The sequence below is a fragment of the Macaca thibetana genome, chromosome 1 (genome assembly GCF_024542745.1).
Source record: "Macaca thibetana thibetana isolate TM-01 chromosome 1, ASM2454274v1, whole genome shotgun sequence".
Lineage (NCBI taxonomy): Eukaryota > Metazoa > Chordata > Mammalia > Primates > Cercopithecidae > Macaca > Macaca thibetana.
The window spans coordinates 93714746-93732084 of NC_065578.1; the positions used below are offsets into that span (position 1 = coordinate 93714746).

The 17339-nt window shown below is 43.8% G+C and overlaps 1 long non-coding RNA gene across 1 annotated transcript; it reads left to right on the forward strand.

Moving 5' to 3' along the window:
* Positions 1–1735: 1735 nt before the first annotated feature.
* Positions 1736–6554, forward strand: LOC126943861 (uncharacterized). The gene is made up of 3 exons (XR_007721875.1): positions 1736–1983; positions 5054–5154; positions 6261–6554. It is a non-coding gene; the product is annotated as an uncharacterized LOC126943861 (long non-coding RNA).
* Positions 6555–17339: the final 10785 nt, after the last annotated feature.

Below are 17339 nucleotides of genomic sequence, written 5' to 3' on the forward strand. Positions count from 1 at the left end.
TCTCTTTATTCATGAAGGTCTTTGAGATTATGCCACGAATATGATGAATTCCAGATAAGAATGACTGCATCATTAGTTTAGAAAAAGATACCCCCATCCAAAAGAAAAAAAGAAGAAGTTTAAGCTTCTATAGATTAGCAAAATATTTCCATCAGAAACATAAGAAGAAACACATAAAACACAAATAATCAGCAAATGCAGATGTTTTAAGACCAAGAAGAAAGTGTTCATGAAAATGAAATGTTTTAAAGGAAAACATGAAAAGGTGTTTAAAAATAATTTTGATGACTATCGAGATGACCTAAGGGGATGAAATGCCCTATAACTAGTAGGAAAGGATAGAAAAAACGTATGATTGTTTTATGAAAACAAGAATCTGCTTATTTTAAGTCGATGAGTTTGTCATGCATGATTATGGGCACAAGAGATGATGTGCTGTGAGCCCAGAATTAAATTGTCTTTTACTTCAGTCCTAAAAATCAATAGGCGGAAAGCTAAGAGGAGGTTCTTCTTTAATCAACCAAGATGCTAAAATCATGGAGAGAAAGGCAAACAAGACCACAGCAGCTAAGTCATTCAAAAGAAGAGTGAGAGTTGATTACGTAGAATGAAGTGGAATGAAGATGCTAAGTAGGATTAGAAAAACATGATACTATTACAAAGGGTTGATTGAGCGAACAAAATGGATAATGAGGCAAATTAAAGAGTGTTATAAATCCTGTGTCCAGGAAATGAATTAACTGCTCAGACTAATAAATGAAGAAGCATCACACAGAAGACGATGATTGAATGTCACCATGGGAAAACAGAAGGTTCCTGGTTTATAAAACCAGCACACTTAAAAAGAAGAGAAGGGTGGGGGCATTTGAAACAATACTAAGAGGCTTTACCAGTGAACTGAAAAAAAAAAAAAGTAAAGTAAACAGTGATGGAAGGACAGCCTTAGAAAACACCTCAATGATACAAGATTCTTTAAATATCTTAAAGTGATTGTGGGTAAGGAGGAACATCTAGGAACTTGAAACATTAAACTCGGGTTTATTTTAATTTAGTTTAATTTTTTGGTCTTGCCTTCATGACGCCAGTAAAATGTACCAGAAATGGAAACAGTGTCAGAGAGTGATAAATTAAGAGCAATGAGGAATTCCCTTCCAATAAATTAAGATAACTCAAGAAAAGACAACTCCTGCGTGGGAAGAAAAAGCTGCAGTGATTAATACTGCCTTCATGCAGCATTTGGATGGCTCCTAGGAATCATAAAGATACCTGGGGAAATCAGAGCCAAGTAAATCTAGTACCTTTCAAAAAAAAATGGACTAGGGAGGAAGCAGAGAAATGCTAGCTTTGCAACTCAGGAGCAATTGAAGTATATAAAGTATAGATAAAGCAACCAAGGTGGAATTACCAAATACCTAGAAATATATGAGTTCAGCAGACAAAACAGTCAAATTTTAGGAAAAGTGACCTCTTGAATAAAATTCTTATAGAAGTTTTTAGGCTTTTGAATTTGGCCACTATACTAGAGTTTATAGAGAAGATGAATAAATGGACATCTGTTAGCAACAGCATCATAGTCTGCCAACGGCATTTATTAACTAACATCATAGAATACAGACCGATAAGGAAGAGTTGGATTAAACAATCCTTTTCCCCCGGAGGTGCTGACATCAGTGTAGATGCAAAAGTATCCATAAGCGTAGGCATCCAATGACCAGAAAGCTAGTGGCATCTGTCACACAAGCATTGTATGATTGCAATGCATTGTATGCATGAGCAAGAGAATCTCGATCTCAGATTTATTTAAACAAATAAGTCATCACAGAAATAGTACCTATGGAGAAATCCTAGAAGAGGTTTTGGAGTGAATGGTTTGCTGGGCAGGCAGGATGTTTCTGATACAAGAAGAGCCCCTGAGAAGGCCCATAGCCAGGAGTGGGAAATAGGGTTGAGGAATCATGAACAGGGCTGAGCGAGCATAATACAGTAAGTATAATAAGAGCATAATATAATAAGAAGTGATGGGGAAGATTAGGTAGCCTAGAGTAGGAGACGGATTTGAGCATGGGCTTTGGAGTGAGACAACCTGCTTTGAAGCCCAGCTCCATAGTGGTATAATCTCCAACCCCACTCCCACCTCAACCTCTCTGTACTTTGGTCTCTTCATCTCAAAACTGGAATTTTAATAAACTTAACTTAAGGATTGTGCTAAGAGTTAGGTGAGATGTTCTGTGTTCAAGCACCTAGAAAAAATAAGAACTCCAATATTAGCTATTGCTGTGAATGAATGGTAGTCAGTCTAGGTGAGAACACCTGCCTTCCTCACTTCCTTGGGGTCATCTCTTTTGACTTTCTGCTGCCTTTTCAAAACTTTTACACTCTCCAAGGACAACAGCCCTACCTGGCTCTCTCTCACTCTAACAGATGGTGGGAAGGACAGTTTCACTCTCAATTTCCCTGTTCTCCCCTCAAAACACACTCTTCTTAGCCCCCTCTACTGTTTCTGAGAACACAATGCCCCATTCCTTTCCAAGGCTAAAACCTCTCCGGCAACAGAGAACCCAACTGTTATGGATTCAGCAGTTGACGGTTGATCTCCAGCAGGTTGGTGCTCCATCAGTAAGCCCATTCCTCTCTCCCAGCTGCAGTAACTCCTTCCTGTCAGCCTCTAGCCCTGCTCAAGTCTTCTCTGGCTCTGTGCATTTCTTCCTCCAATGTGCAGAGCCAACACCACCCACTTCTTTCCTTCCCTGCATAAATAAAACTACCCTGTCTCTGATTTCTACTCCCCCTTCCTCTGCTGAAGCAGCTGGTTTGATGGCCACCAAAGAAGAAAGTTTTTCTCCATCTTATTCTATTCTAGTTTCTTGTGATTCTGTGTTTACCTCTATTGATGGATTGTTTTCTCTTTCCTGATGGTTCCTGTGTAGTCTTTTTCTTTGCTCAGGCTGTTCCTGTAAGTATCTCCAGGGATTCTAGACTTGGCTGGTTCAGTTTCTCACACTGTACTGAACAACCTCATGTAAACCTTCAAGCCCATGATTTATCATTTTTGCCCAGGCTACAGTGCAGTGGCCTGATCAAGGTTCACTGCAGACTTGACCTCCTGGGTTCAAATGATTCTCTACCCTCAGCATCCCAAGTAGCTGGAACTACAAACACACACCACCATGACTGGCTAGTTTATTTATTTTTCTGTAGAGACAGGGTTTCACTATGTTGCCCAGGCTGGTCCTGAACTCCTAGCCTCAACTGACCCTCCTGCCTTTGACTTTCAAAGTGTTAGAATTACAGGCAAAAGCCAGCACACCTGGCCATTATTTATCATATCTCTGCAGGTCATTCCTTGACTATCCTTCTGAGGTTGGAATTTCCAATTGCCTTTTGAAATTCTCACACCATTGCCTTTTCATTCATTTATTCTTCCATTCAAAAATATGTATTGAGTGCTACTGAAACATGTTTAAAACTATCTAATCATCTCTCTCCATCTCCACTCTCATCTGCATTTTGTCCTGTCTTTTCTCTGGGTAAATGATATCCTTTTCTTAGCAGCAGAAGCTAATTTTATTGCTCTTTGCAATCTCCCAAAGTGACTTAGTATCGTGTCTAGGACTAAATGGGACTCCATAAATACTGTCGAATTATATTGAGCTGAAATCATACATGAAGTGATAGTTATGAGAAGGATCTTAGAGGACACGCGTCTTTTCACTCTTTGGCAAAAACACAAATAGACTCAGTTATCAATTAGTATCTCTCGCACTAATTTTACTTTTAGCACTAAGATTCTAAAATTCTACACAAGTAGTACAGAAAATTTATGTAATAGGCCTAAAAACATTAATTTTAAAGATGGAAATAGAATTGTTCATAGAGAGGACTATCCTTTTGTTTAGCAAAAGAACTTGGATATGAAAGATGAAATCTCCAAAGCTAACTTAATTTGTACATGAAAAGTATCAAGAATTGAAAGCTGGCTGGGTGCTGTGGCTCACGCCTGTAATCCCAGCACCTTTGGGAGGCCAAGGTGGGCGGATCACGAGGTCGAGAGATTGAGACCATCCTGGCCAACATGGTGAAACCCTGTCTCTACTAAAAATACAAAAATTAGCTGAGCATGGCAGCACGCGCCTGTAGTCTCAGCTATTCAGGAGGCTGAGGCAGGAGAATCACTTAAACCTGGGAGGCAGAAGTTGCAGTGAGCCAAGATCATGTCACTGCACTCCAGCCTGGCGACAGAGCGAGACTCCGTTTCAAAAAAAAAAAAAAAATTATTATTGGGTACTAGGCTTAGTACCTGGGTGACAAAATAATCCGTACACCAAACCCCCATGACATGAGTTTACCTGTATAACAAGCCTGCACTCGTACCTCTGAACCTAAAAAAAAAAAAAAAAAAAAAAAAAAAAAGAATTGAAGGCTGAAAGCCAGAAGGGAAGTGAGAAAGAGGAGCTCAGGGCGGTGAAATGAAGTGGAAATGTTGTCAGGGAACTCTGCAAAGAGAGCTGACAAGTGGTTAAGAGTGACCAGTTGACTTTTAAACACAGGGATGTCCCGTATTTGGTTTTAAGTTATTGGCTGTGCAGTGTTGTAATTTGATCTAACTCCCATCCTATATCAAATTATGTTTACATAATTAAGACGGTTCACTAAAGTGATTTTTCCTGAGCAAAGAAAGTCTGCTGTGTGTTCTGACATACATTTTTAAGCACCTCTCAGTCCATCACCCAAAAGTGTCAGATGGGTTCCACCTACTAATGACCAGTTATTCTATGAGATGATCTGAAAGATGATAGAATGGCTAATAAGGGGAGTAGCAAAAGCCTGTCACACAATGAATGCTTGGAGAACTACCAGGTGTCTGTCTGACTGCGGCTATCACCCTGCATGGCCATGAGATGTGCGTGACTCACTCCGGAGAGGCGAGCTCCTGTACAAATTGACCGTTCACGGTCTTAGTTCTGAACTGCCTTTCTGGACGCTTCTTTCTGTTTCTCTCTACTTTTGACGCTCTGAGCTAGCAAGTCTGATGTCCTTCTGTTCCCTATTCTAGGTCTGGGCTTGATGTTCACTGATTTTCCCTTAGCTCCGACTGTGGCTCTTCTCAGCAGACTCTGATCCTGCTCTCAGCCGGGCTGCATCTGCCCATCTCAGGTAAACATGGCTGGGCCTAGGCAAACTGTGGGGCCTTTCAGCTGGAGCTGTGCTCCTGTGCGTGGAACACCTGGCTGGTTTGGCGCTTGAATTAGACACTGGGAAGGCATAAGCTGACGTCGCTCTTCCTTCAAATATTTGGAAGGGGCAGTTTTCCTATTCTCTATGGCCTTGAAGCAGAGAACGAGGAATACTGGGGCACTAAAAGGACTGAGTGTAACTTAAAACAAAAAGGCACTCGACAGCAGCCGGAGCTACCACAGCGGTCACTTCCTCCTCACTGAAAGGGCTCCCTCCAGCAAAGGCTGGATAACCATCAAGTGGGAACACTCTGGGAACATTTGCAAAGGGAGCCATGCATCCTACAGGTAATTTTACCAGCAGGTTTTCAGGTTCCTTCAGCACTGAGCTTCTCAGATTCCAAACTTTTGTAATTATTTGAGTTAAAAAAAAAAAGTCAGATGCAGCTGAGCGCAGTGCCTCATGCCTGCAATTCCAGGACTTTGGGAGGCCAAGGTGGGCGGATCACCTGAGGTCAGGAGTTCGAGACCAGCTTAATCAATATGGTGAAACCTTGTCTCTACTAAAAATACAAAAATTAGCTGGACTTGGTGGGGTGCACCTATAATCCCAGCTACTTGGGAGGCTGAGACAGGAGAATTGCTTGAACCCGGGAGGCGGAGGTTGCAGTGAGTTGAGATCATCCCACTGCACTCCAGCCTGGGTGACAGAGCAAGACTCCCTCTAAAAAAAAAAAAAGTCAGATGTTTGACTAGAAGGGACAAGTCATAATGAGAACCACTGGAGGGTCATTCGCATGTGGTTGTTGCCAAGGAGGAAATTAAAAACTGAGAAACAGGAGAATTAAAATCTAAGCTGGGAGAGGGGAACCTCAGATCCCTTCTGAGGATATGGTTAAACTGTCTTGTGTTTTCTGTGCCAGATAGAGCAGTTTAGAACTAAAGAATGTCAGCAATTTTCATCCTCCCACACAGCTACTTTATAATAATTAGTTTTACTACTTTTTTTCACAAGCTATTACTTTAATGATTTTAATTAAGTTGTTCATGCACTCGAGTTGTTTACAAGCACTTTTCTTTTTATAGCACATCGATAAGCAACAGAGGCAAACTACCACCTTGAGGGAGCCAGGCAGTGTCTGCTGGGCAGGCCGCAGCCGGGAGCATGGAAGTCGCTTCTTCCATCCTCCACTGGAAACCACCCAGCATCCTGGGCCCTCCAGAGAGGAGCCAGACTCCCTCCCCTGGGAAGAGACTACAGTCCTATCTGTATCCTCTGCTGTCATTGTCCCTCAGTCACAGCAATGAAGAGCAAATTACCTGTTTTCTGTATGTTCCTCCGACAACAACTGACACAGAGTAAATATGAAAGGTTCTGGATGATTCGTTGTCAGCTTTTATTAAAATTCCACATACTTGGCGTTTCTTAGCTATCTGGGTTGACTCCTGGTTCCACCCCTTACTAGTTGCGTGACTTACCTTCTCAGTTTCCCTTTCTGTCAAGTGAAGGTGAAAGCACCAAATTGGTAGGGTTATTTTGAGAATCTATGAGTTTCGAGTGGGAGGGCGCTAAGACCTTGCTGATTAGAGTGGTTTTTCAATCCTGATCACCTCCTTCTCCCTCTTAGCTTCTTTTCTCCTCTCCCTCATGCTTCTAGTCTAGGCTTCTGGCAATTTTGACATAACAAAAGTGGGATTCCTTCATTCCTGACTTCAGGGCTTTTCCTTACTTCATTATTGCATGATCATTCTCAAGTCTTTCATTCTCATTCTTTACATAAATACAAAAAGGAGAAAGTGAAATAGTAGAGGAACCAACAGATTTGAAGGAGCTGCCACTATTTGATTCCTCCTGTTAGGACATCTGTATGACCCCAAGTTCCTGTTCTTGAGGCCGTTGTATCATATTCTTAAAAGTTATGTACACATTCTGCTTTGAATGTGTCCTTCAGCCTCATTCTTCTCCACTTGCTGGGGGCCATCCCACCCCATGGGAAGGTAAGTTCAGGCTCAGAGGGAAAGTCACGACAGAGTCCTGCTCTTTTATTTTTGTTGTCTAAAATCATGTTTCGTGCTCTTCTTTGAACAAAATCCAGGACTCTAGAGATGCCCTGTTACTTTTCTTCCAGCAAGTCTCTAATTTGCTGAGGAGTAAACTTGTAATGAAAAGAACCCGGAACTCCCCAAGGCAGCTCCCCGCTGAGACAGTCCTCAAGGTAGAGGTTCTTTAGAGCAGATTCCAAGAGCCCCATCCTTCCTGTGAAATAGGGCTGCTAACTCGCCACCTGTTAAGTATGATTGTTAAAAATACATTTTTTGTTAAAACTTTGATTAATAGAGACAGAAACTTTCACTTCAAGACCTTTCCTATGATTAGATCTAGAGCAGACTATTTGGTCTACGTTTGAATCGAAAAGTTTGCCCTTGACCTCATGAATTGTATTGTTCTAATTAAAGTGATAACTGCAGTATTAGTTTTTATATAATTTAAATAACCAAACCGAGACTGCCCACTTAGGTTTTCAAAAGGAATCTATTAGCACCATCTTGTGACTATTTTGGTACCGCTTACAGAACAAAACTTTCAGCCTGGCGCTTGTGTTCAAAAGGAATCTTTTGGTGCCCTCTTGTGGTATGTTACAGAACTGGGAGAAACAACAAATACGTAATAATGCCTCTGGTCCCAGGAATTGCTCTTCCTGCTGTCATAGCTATTAGTGATTCCTTGAAAAATCACGGCTATTAATAAAAATAACTTTCAGTAATTTTGCTTGTAAGTTAATAAAGCAAATTACAAAGCAAATATATGTAATTTGCTTTATTAGTTTACAAATATAAAGTGTAATATGAGAAATAACAATAAAGTCTCATTGTAGCATCAAAAATGGAAATCAAGGTGGGAGGCTGAGGCGGGTGGATCACGAGGTCAGGGGTTCGAGACCAGTCTGGCCAACATGGTGAAACCCCGTCTCTACTAAAGATACAAAATATTAGCCAGGCTCCTTGGCACGCACCTGTTACTTAGGAGGCTGAGGCAGGAGAATCGCTTGAACCTGGGAGGCAGAGGTTGCTGTGAGCCGAGATTGTGGTGCCACTGCACTCCAGCCTGGGCAACAGGGCAAGACTCTGTCTCAAAAACGAAACAAAACGAAACAAAAACCCACAAAAAGTTAAAGCTGGCCAGCCAAAGAAAACATAAATTATGTTTATGCTATTTCCTCACAGCAGCAGCACCTTGGTTCGTACATGAAAATGCCCACGCTCTTGGTAACTAAGCTCTCTACACACTAGGTGCTGCTCTAATTTTGTCACATGTGCATTCGCACCACAAAGAGGTGAGCCCTCTACCACAATCCTCATTTCCCGAAGAGAAAACTGAAGCACGGAGAGGGAACTGCCAAGGGCCAGTGACTTGGCCAGTGGCAGAGCGGGCAGGTGAAGCTGGGACTGATGGCCAGCCACTGCAGGAGCGGAGGGAGAGCTTTCCCCTCGTTTCCCTGAAGGTTCTCCGAAAAAGCCAACTGGCAAAAAGCAGGTTAACTGGAGAAAAGGCGTACACATCTATGTAACATGTCTACACGGGCGCCTTCGGAATGAAGACTCAGAGATGCAGGGAAACTGTCCGCTTTTGTGCTTAGGCACAGCACAGTATGGACAGCCATGGAGACGAAAAGAGTGTGATCCAATGCTAATAGACTGAACGGGGATGCCCAGCAAAGCCTGTCTGTCTGGATTCTTCTTGGCCTCTTGGGCAGCATTCCTTCCTTCCGGGTATGGGGCAGGACCCTGTCTGGAATGGGGGGTCACATGACCCATAGTCAAACAAGGTGGGTCAGATAGTTTATTCATAGCCTGTTTTTATACAGAAAAGTGGAGGGAAAATTAAAGTAGTAGTTTTCAGTTTTATGACTAGCTTTGGGGAGAAAAGGTTCTGGTTTCTATGGCCTGCCTTGGGGGCAGAGGGATCCTAGTTTCTATGGCTCGCGCAGGGGCTCGCACTGACAGGGCGGAAGGGCAGGAAAAGGTTTTGCTTCTACGGTGCTTCCGAGGCCTTCATTTTGAGGTATTGATTTCTGAGCCCCAACACACCCCTGCTTCATGCTACCCACGACTGTGACTTTGGGCAGGATTTTAGTGTCTATTGCCACCTGCTTTTAACCTTCACTATTCTCATAGCCCTTTAGCAATGTCATCTAAGCACTTGGTAAACAGTGGTGTGAGTCCTGAAAAAAGCACCTGAAAAACCTCTCATTGGAAGTGGACTTTAGGTGTGATACAATTTGAAGTACAATGTAAGAGATATTGATAACATCTCATTTTAACCTCTAAAATGGAAACAGAGAAAATCCTTCCCATTTTTTGGCTGGGCGCATTGGCTCACACTTGTAATCCTAGCACTTTGGAAGGCCAAGGTGGGCAGATCACAAGGTCAAGAGATCAAGACCACCCTGGCCAACATGGTGAAACCTCATCTCTACTAAAAATACAAAAATCAGCCAGGCGTGGTGGCATGCACCTGTAGTCCTAGCTACTTGGGAGGCTGAGGCAGGAGAATTGCTTGAACCCAGGAGGCAGAGGTTGCAGTGAGGCAAGATCATACCACTGCACTCCAGTCTTGTAACAGAGCGAGACTCCATCTCAGAAAAAAAAAAAAAAAGAAAAGAAAAGAAAAAAAAGAAAATCTTTTCCATTTTTTTACATTTGTTAAAACCACAAAATCTTAAAGCTGGCCAGCCAGGCAGTTGCCACAATATCTGTGCTGTGCATTTAGGAGAAACTGCAGGCTTTCTCAACATTGGCACTATTGACATTTTGGCCTTGAGAGTTCTGTGTTGTGGGCGGTTGTCCTGTGCATTGCAGGGTGTTCAGCAGCACCCCTGGTGTCTATCCAGTCAATGCCGGTAGCACCCCTCCAGTCATCACAAACAAAAATGTCTCCAGACATTGCCAGATGGCTGGGGACGGGGCAAAGGAGAGGCCCCAGATTCTCCTAGGTTGAGATGGAACACACTATGAGATAGTTGAGAAAAGGTAAAAATTAAAGTAGCATTATATGGTGTAATGTTAATTTCCCCAAGTTGTCCTAAGGCAGAGAAAGAAGAATTAGAACCATGAAACATTGCCGTTGGCCTAGCTGAAAGATCATTTCCTAGAAAAGTACCATGAAACTACCATGTTATACGTCATGCAGGCTAAGCATGCAGCCCTTATGTTGATTCCTCTGGAAAAACAGATTTTGAGTGTTTAAGATTTTCACGATTGCATTGTATGATCACATCACAGAATGTGCTATGTTTTCAGAACATTTGACAGACTTACTCTCATGATTTCTTGACCTTCAGGTTATCTGTGGGCTCAGACTTTGAACTTAATATATAATCTCACTTAGTTTTCTCTGAACCCTTCTTCATGGGCTCTTCTTGGTTAATAGTTACAATTCCTCCTCATATTTGGTATTAGCTCAAAGATTTAAATATCCTCCTTCCACATACAGAATCTTCTAAGAGTTTCCAAGTACAGCCTCATCTCTTCCACCAATACTTACGAATGTCTCAATATCCTAATTTAAATATTTCACAATTTCACCCCTTTTCGTTACCATTTTTTACCTGTTCCTTTTTTTCATTATCAGTATTTCATTCAGCACTCATTTGATAGTCACCTATTTATATTAATATAAACTAATATTTATATACATATTTATGTTAAGAGCCAGGGATACAAAAAGCATTAAGCTGGTCCCTAAGGAGCCCACCTGCAGTCCAGTACAGAGAGGAGTCCAGGGAAAAACAGGTGTTTACCAGGCAAAGGGTACCCTCGGCAGAACAAATAGTGTATGCCACGACCAGAGCTGTGATTGGGTCTGGTTCCTTTCCATTCTTGCCTTCTGGTGTTCCCCCAAAACAGGAGCTCTCTCCCTCTCGCTATGACAGGCAGGGCCACCACATCAGGAAACTCATTTTTGTAACCACGCCATGGCTTTTGCTCCAGGCTCTGCCCTTCCTCATCCCTCTCTCATTTCTGCTTCATCTCTGTCCTCTCTGTCTCAGCCCACCCTCATCTCTTGTCCTATGGCTATTATCACTAATCAGACACAACCGGCATCTGTCCTAGAATCTGGCAAGGGCCTCCTGACTGCTCTTGGCCACCGTCTGTCCTCTTTGCAAACTGCCTGAAGAGAAGCTATGTGACATGGATTGCAAGTCACTTCCTCATGCCCAACTGCAGGGCAACTAAGTGGTATTTTCAGCCTTGCATGGGATGTAAGCTCTGTGGCAAGGAAGCAGTGGGGTGGGGGTGGCAGTGGCATAGCCGCCAAGTGTAGCCACAGCTGAAAAGCCAGGCCCCTGTCCATGGAAGACCAGGTTGATTTCCTCCCTTGCTCTCATTCTCACCATTCTTGCCATGGCCTGCCCGGCCCCAAACGCCCAGCCCTCACCCCTTTCTCACCCTCCCTTCACCCCACACCTTGTTGTTCCTTAGATACTGCAAGGACACTCCCATCTCAGGCTCTTTGTGCTTACCTAGTCCCCCAGCCCTCATTCTTCGTCCTCTCACCTGCATGGTTCCCTCTCTATTTTCTCCAAAGCATTTCTCAAATGTCACCTTTCCTGAGAAGTCTCCTCGTCAACCCTCATAGAATAGCACCCTCATGGTTCCCGGTAGTTCTTACCCTACCTGATTCATTTCTGTCTGTTTTCTTTCTGTCTCTCCTCCATGAGAGCAGGGCCTTTGTCCATTTTGTTCTCTGCTGTCTTTCCAGGGCACCGGAGAGTGTCTGGCATGCACTCAGTCCTCACTGAACACTGGCTGAATAAATGGCGGAAGAATCAAGTCCCCTTTCTGCTCCCCCTAACAGAATTGATATTCCCAGCTAGGAGGTTTGGGTGAGGTTTTCCCACTTCTGGGTGCTGGGAAAGAGTGGGACAGGGGGAATGTGAAGGCCTGGAAGTCCTATCCTCTTAGTAGCAGTCCTGGCTCCAGGATATGCACCTCCCCAAGCCCAAGTTGAACAGCACAGGGGGTGGTTGGTTCAGGACTGGGAAGGTGGCCTATGTCAGTCCAGTCCAGCTAAAGCTCCTTTGGCTTGGTGGTTGTGGGAATGGGAAGCTTTCTGGTCTCTGGGTGGGCATAAGTGAGCCTGGTAAGAATAGTATAGCTGCAGGTACTTTGCTAAGAGGAAAAACCCCAGCTTGAAAATTAGGTCAAAACTGAGCCAACAGTATCATAGAAATAGAGATCCAGAACCTTTACCACAGTGTCAAACTCTCCAAATTCTGCTGGATCTCTACAGCTTCTGGGCTCCGTGTTTTGTGAACGAATGATTCCTATATTGTTTAAATCAGCTTGAGGTTAGTTTTTCTTTTTTGTGTCGTTTCAAGCATGCTAACTGGTACACTGCTCTTAAAGTGCCACCAGGCCCTGGTAATGTTTGAAGAAGGACATTCACAAGTTAGAATATTCATTCATTATTGAATGAATGAATTCACTCATCATACGCATACTTTAGAGAGTGAGCAAAATCATTAGGGATAGCAAACCTACCTTATTTGAGGGAAAATGATAAGAAATGGGGAGTGTTTGACCTCAAGGAGAGAAGACTCAAAAGGGCCATGATAACGTCTTCATGACAAATGTAGTTTCATGTGTTTGCAGGGTGTGACAGGTAGAGATACAGATTTAGCTGGGAACTGCTGGAATACTTGATTGTCTTAACTCTATTTTGGCTGCCAACCCCTTCTCCTAAGGTACCAGGGGGAAATATATTCACAGAGAACGAAGCAAGGCAAGGCAAATCATGCAATTGGCTCAAGCATCAGCTTCAAATACTACATTTCCTTTCAAAAAAAAGAAGAGCTCCTTACCTAAGTTAGACTAGCCTGAATGGGCTAGGATCAAGGCAAGACAGAGGGCCTCTTCTGGTCCCTTCTGTTCCAAAGTCCAAACACTTAACATAGACCTTACCACTCCAATGGGAAGAGAGGATGCCCATGCCCACCCAAACCATATGGGGAGAACAATGCAGGAATAAAATACACATATGTGTGTCTGTATCTTCCCCTTCCACTCCCCCATCAAGTTTTCAGAGGAGATCAAAGCCCTGATCAACAGTAGAACCGCAACCTCATGAGAGACCTTGAGCCAGAGGTACCTAGCGAAGTCGTGCAGGGATTCCTGACCCACATAAACTGTGAGATAATAAATTTTTGCCGTTTTTAAGCCATCAAGTTTCAGGGATAATTTGTACACAGCAACAGATAGCCAACACAAATTGGTATACAGAGTTTCATTATGTCAATGTAGGTTATTTCCAAATTGTAATCTAGCATTAAACATCTTTGTGCATGTATTTTTTGTGTATTCCTGAAGGTAATTGTGTAAGATAAATTATTAGACATGGAATTGTTTACTCCTATTTTGAATTATAACCAAGTACAGTCAAATTATTCCCCCCCCCACCGAAAGACTACATACCTGTTACACTCCCATTAAAAGTTTCTGAGACTGCCTCATGCCCTATAACCTTGCCCATAACAAGTACTACAGATCTTTATCATTTACCAATTTGAAATAAAAAAAAATAGATATCATGTATTGATTGCTTGCTCCATGCCAAGCACTGCCCCAGGGCTTTACATGCCTTTCTCCGCTTGATCATTGCAATAACCCTATGATGTAGATACTATCATTACTCCCATTTTACAACGGATGAAAACAAGACTTGATAAGATTACATGATAACTAAGAGTAGAACAGACAGACTCAGGCAGTCTGACTTCAGAATCTGAGCTTTCCTGACTGGTGAGATTGAGCTAGTCTCAAGTGACCAGTAAGCCCAAGGGTATCTTTTCCTCTGTGAATTGCATACTCAAATTCTTTCCTCCTGTGCTGAATATCCTGTTTGCCACTTCACATTCACTCTCTCCATTTTCTTTTTTTTTTTTTTTTTTTTTTTTTTTGAGACAGAGTCTCGCTCTGTCGCCCAGGCTGGAGTGCAGTGGCCGGATCTCAGCTCACTGCAAGCTCCGCCTCCCGGGTTCACGCCATTCTCCTGCCTCAGCCTCCCGAGTAGCTGGGACTACAGGCGCCCGCCACCTCGCCCGGCTAGTTTTTTGTATTTTTTTTAGTAGAGACGGGGTTTCACCGTGTTAGCCAGGATGGTCTCGATCTCCCGACCTCGTGATCCGCCCGTCTCGGCCTCCCAAAGTGCTGGGATTACAGGCTTGAGCCACCGCGCCCGGCCCACTCTCTCCATTTTCCATCTTGCTCTTGCCCTACAAGTGGGACCTGTCTGGGATTCATCAGCATGGCACCTGTGCCCTTGGGCTCCCAGCTGGGCTTAGCCAGTGGAAAGCCTGGCAGGAGATTGGAGGTAGGAAGGGATTCAGTTCAAAGTATTTATTTCATTAGGTGCCTCCCTGTGAGGTTGCCTCTGACAGGCTGTATCTTTAGAACAAAGCTCAATGATCTTCTGACCAGACCTGCTCTCCCTCTGAGCTCCTGTAACCTTTCCCTCCTCTTATCTTTTCAGATCAAGAAGTGATAACTGGGGCTGCTAGCTGGAGCTGTCAGGTAACTGCACTATCTTACGTAGTTTCACAAAATCACAATTAGATAAATAGTTTTTTTGTAAATAAACTCTCTTTGGTTTATCCTTGGGCATATACTATCATTTTTACTTTTTTGTTATGTTGGCTTTTCTAACTGAATTGTAGATACTCTCCTCTCCACATTAGGGCACCACCCTTTGTTCATCATGGGAACATCTCCCTCAGCTTGTTGCTTTCTAGTTTTGTTTTAATGTGGCTTTTGTATAGGCTTACTTGAGTGAGGTCTGTTCACTCAAGACTCAAGAATGGAGTCTTGAGTGAACAGACCTCAAGACTCAAGGTCACTCAAATGTGACCTAGAGTTTGAAAAATACATGGCAACTCCTCGCTCCCTTCTCTTTGGAGAGGAGTGAAATTCGAGATCTGATCCACTCATGGCCCAAATATCAGCTTCCCCTCCATAAAAGTTTACATTTCTCTCTAAGCATTTGGAAAGATTCATCTTGTGTTCCAGAGATGCCTACTGGGAGCTGCTCTTCAATTTCATGTGCGTCTTCCCTCTATCCCCTCTGCTGTGGAGCTCTGGTTACCTCATGGCTGCTACCTACCTGCAGTTCCTAGGTGTAATCCCCTCCCTGCAGAGGGCCCTTCAACCAGGCAGTTGAGCTGAGTCTGGAGGAAACCACACTTTGTTTATTATATGCTCCCTTCATTTTCCGTAATACCATCACTCATTTTGAGGGAGTAGGGAGAGGGTGAATTGCCATTGAATTGAAGGGAATTATAACATAGGATGGTGGGGGAAGAGGACTAAAACTGAGGGTTAAATGTGATTTTTCCAGAAGGCACTCAGGAAGTTAAATTACTTCATAAGAAGTTCTTCATGGGTGTGCCATGGTCACTAACATGACTCTCTGTCCTTAGATCTTTCTTCCAACCTTCCTCTAACCCAACTCTCAAGGAAACTCTGCTACTTGTCCACAAGGGTCAGTCTTATTCCAAGATTACTTCCCTAACCGCAGCAGTACCTCTTCCTTGGGATATTGAAGGGGAAGAGGAGCTCTTCCTGCACACGCTGATGGAGTTAACAGTTGCCTTTGCAAGTTCCCCGGAGCTGTGTGGGGAGAGGGTTCAATACTTCAAACACTATGGAGGAGGCCAGAGTGGGCAGCCTTGGTCCAGCCCCCTTTGAAGTATCCTGACCCACATAAGCTGCAGACCTCCAGCTTCGTGTTTCTATTACTGAGTGTGTTAATATCTTTCCCTAACCTCATGCTTTCAGACTGTGTCCCCTCAGGCCTCACAAAATGAGAAATGGACCCAACCCACATGACCACTGTCTGAGCTACCCTGCAGCAGCTTTCTAGCACCTCCTGTGAAAAGATGGGATGCCATTTTTTTGTTTTGTTTTGTTTTGTTTTGAGTTGGGGTCTCGTTCTGTTGCCCAGGCTGGAGCACAATGGCTCTATCTTGGCTCACTGCAGCCTCTATCTCCCAGGTTCAAGCGATTCTCCTGCCTCAGACTCCCGATAGCTGGGATTACAAGTGCACGCCACCTCGCCTGGCTAATTTTTGTATTTTTAGTAGAGATGAGGTTTTGCCATGTTGACCAGGCTGGTCTCAAATACCTGACCTCAGGTGATCCGCCCACCTTGGCCTCCCAAAGTGCTGGGATTACAGGTGTGAGCCACCACGCCAGGCCGGGATGCCGTTTTTAACTTAGGACCACCCTTGCCCTTAGTGTGGGGAGAAATGAGAGAGAAAGGATTGGTTACGTATCTTTTGGAGAAGGAGGAGAAGGGGAGCCAAAAGGAAGAGGTGCATTTTACTTTCTCACCCGAAAGGACAACAGGACCAACAAGTCAGCTCTGAGGCCACTGCTGGACATCAGTCGGACAGGACACTGGGAAGATGCCAGCTCCATGTCCTTGGAAGTCCATGATTAGTAGAGTGTCATAGAAAGGTTGACATAAGGAGGATTCCTGTCTTTTAAAAGAAAACTCAATGTCTTTCTCTTTACCTGGCCTTGAAGTCAGTCTGTACTGTTTAAGAATACAAGTAAGAAATCCAGGTTGGACTTAGCTGACTTGTGAGGGAGGGAAAAATGCTAAAGGTAAGAGGATTAGGGGCCTGGAAGTGGAAAAGACACGAAACAGGCCATGTCACACTGTTGAAGGGAGAAGCTGTCATTATGGTATGTGTGTGTGTGTGTGTGTGTGTTGTGTATATGTTGCCAAAGACAGACGTTGGTAGGTGGGGCTGGGTAAAAAGTCTACCTGGGTAAAAAGACTAACTGAAGAGATATGGGGTGTGGTGTGTGTGTGTGTGTGTGTGTGTGTGTGTGTGTGTGTGTGTGTGTGTGTGTGTTGGGTATATGTTGCCAAAGACAGACGTTGGTAGGTGGGGCTGGGTGAAAAGACTGAGAGATGATTAGCTGGAGAGCAGGAAAGGATGCTTGCTGTCAGAGCAAGGGCCAAAGAATAAGTCCTCAAACAAGCTGGGGACACCGCGAGTGTGTAGAATCTGTGGACGCTCTGGGAAGGGCGGGACTGCCAGCGACGTGGGCACTCAGGTCCAGAGAACAGAGGAAAGTCCAGAGGGTGTTGCTGCATAA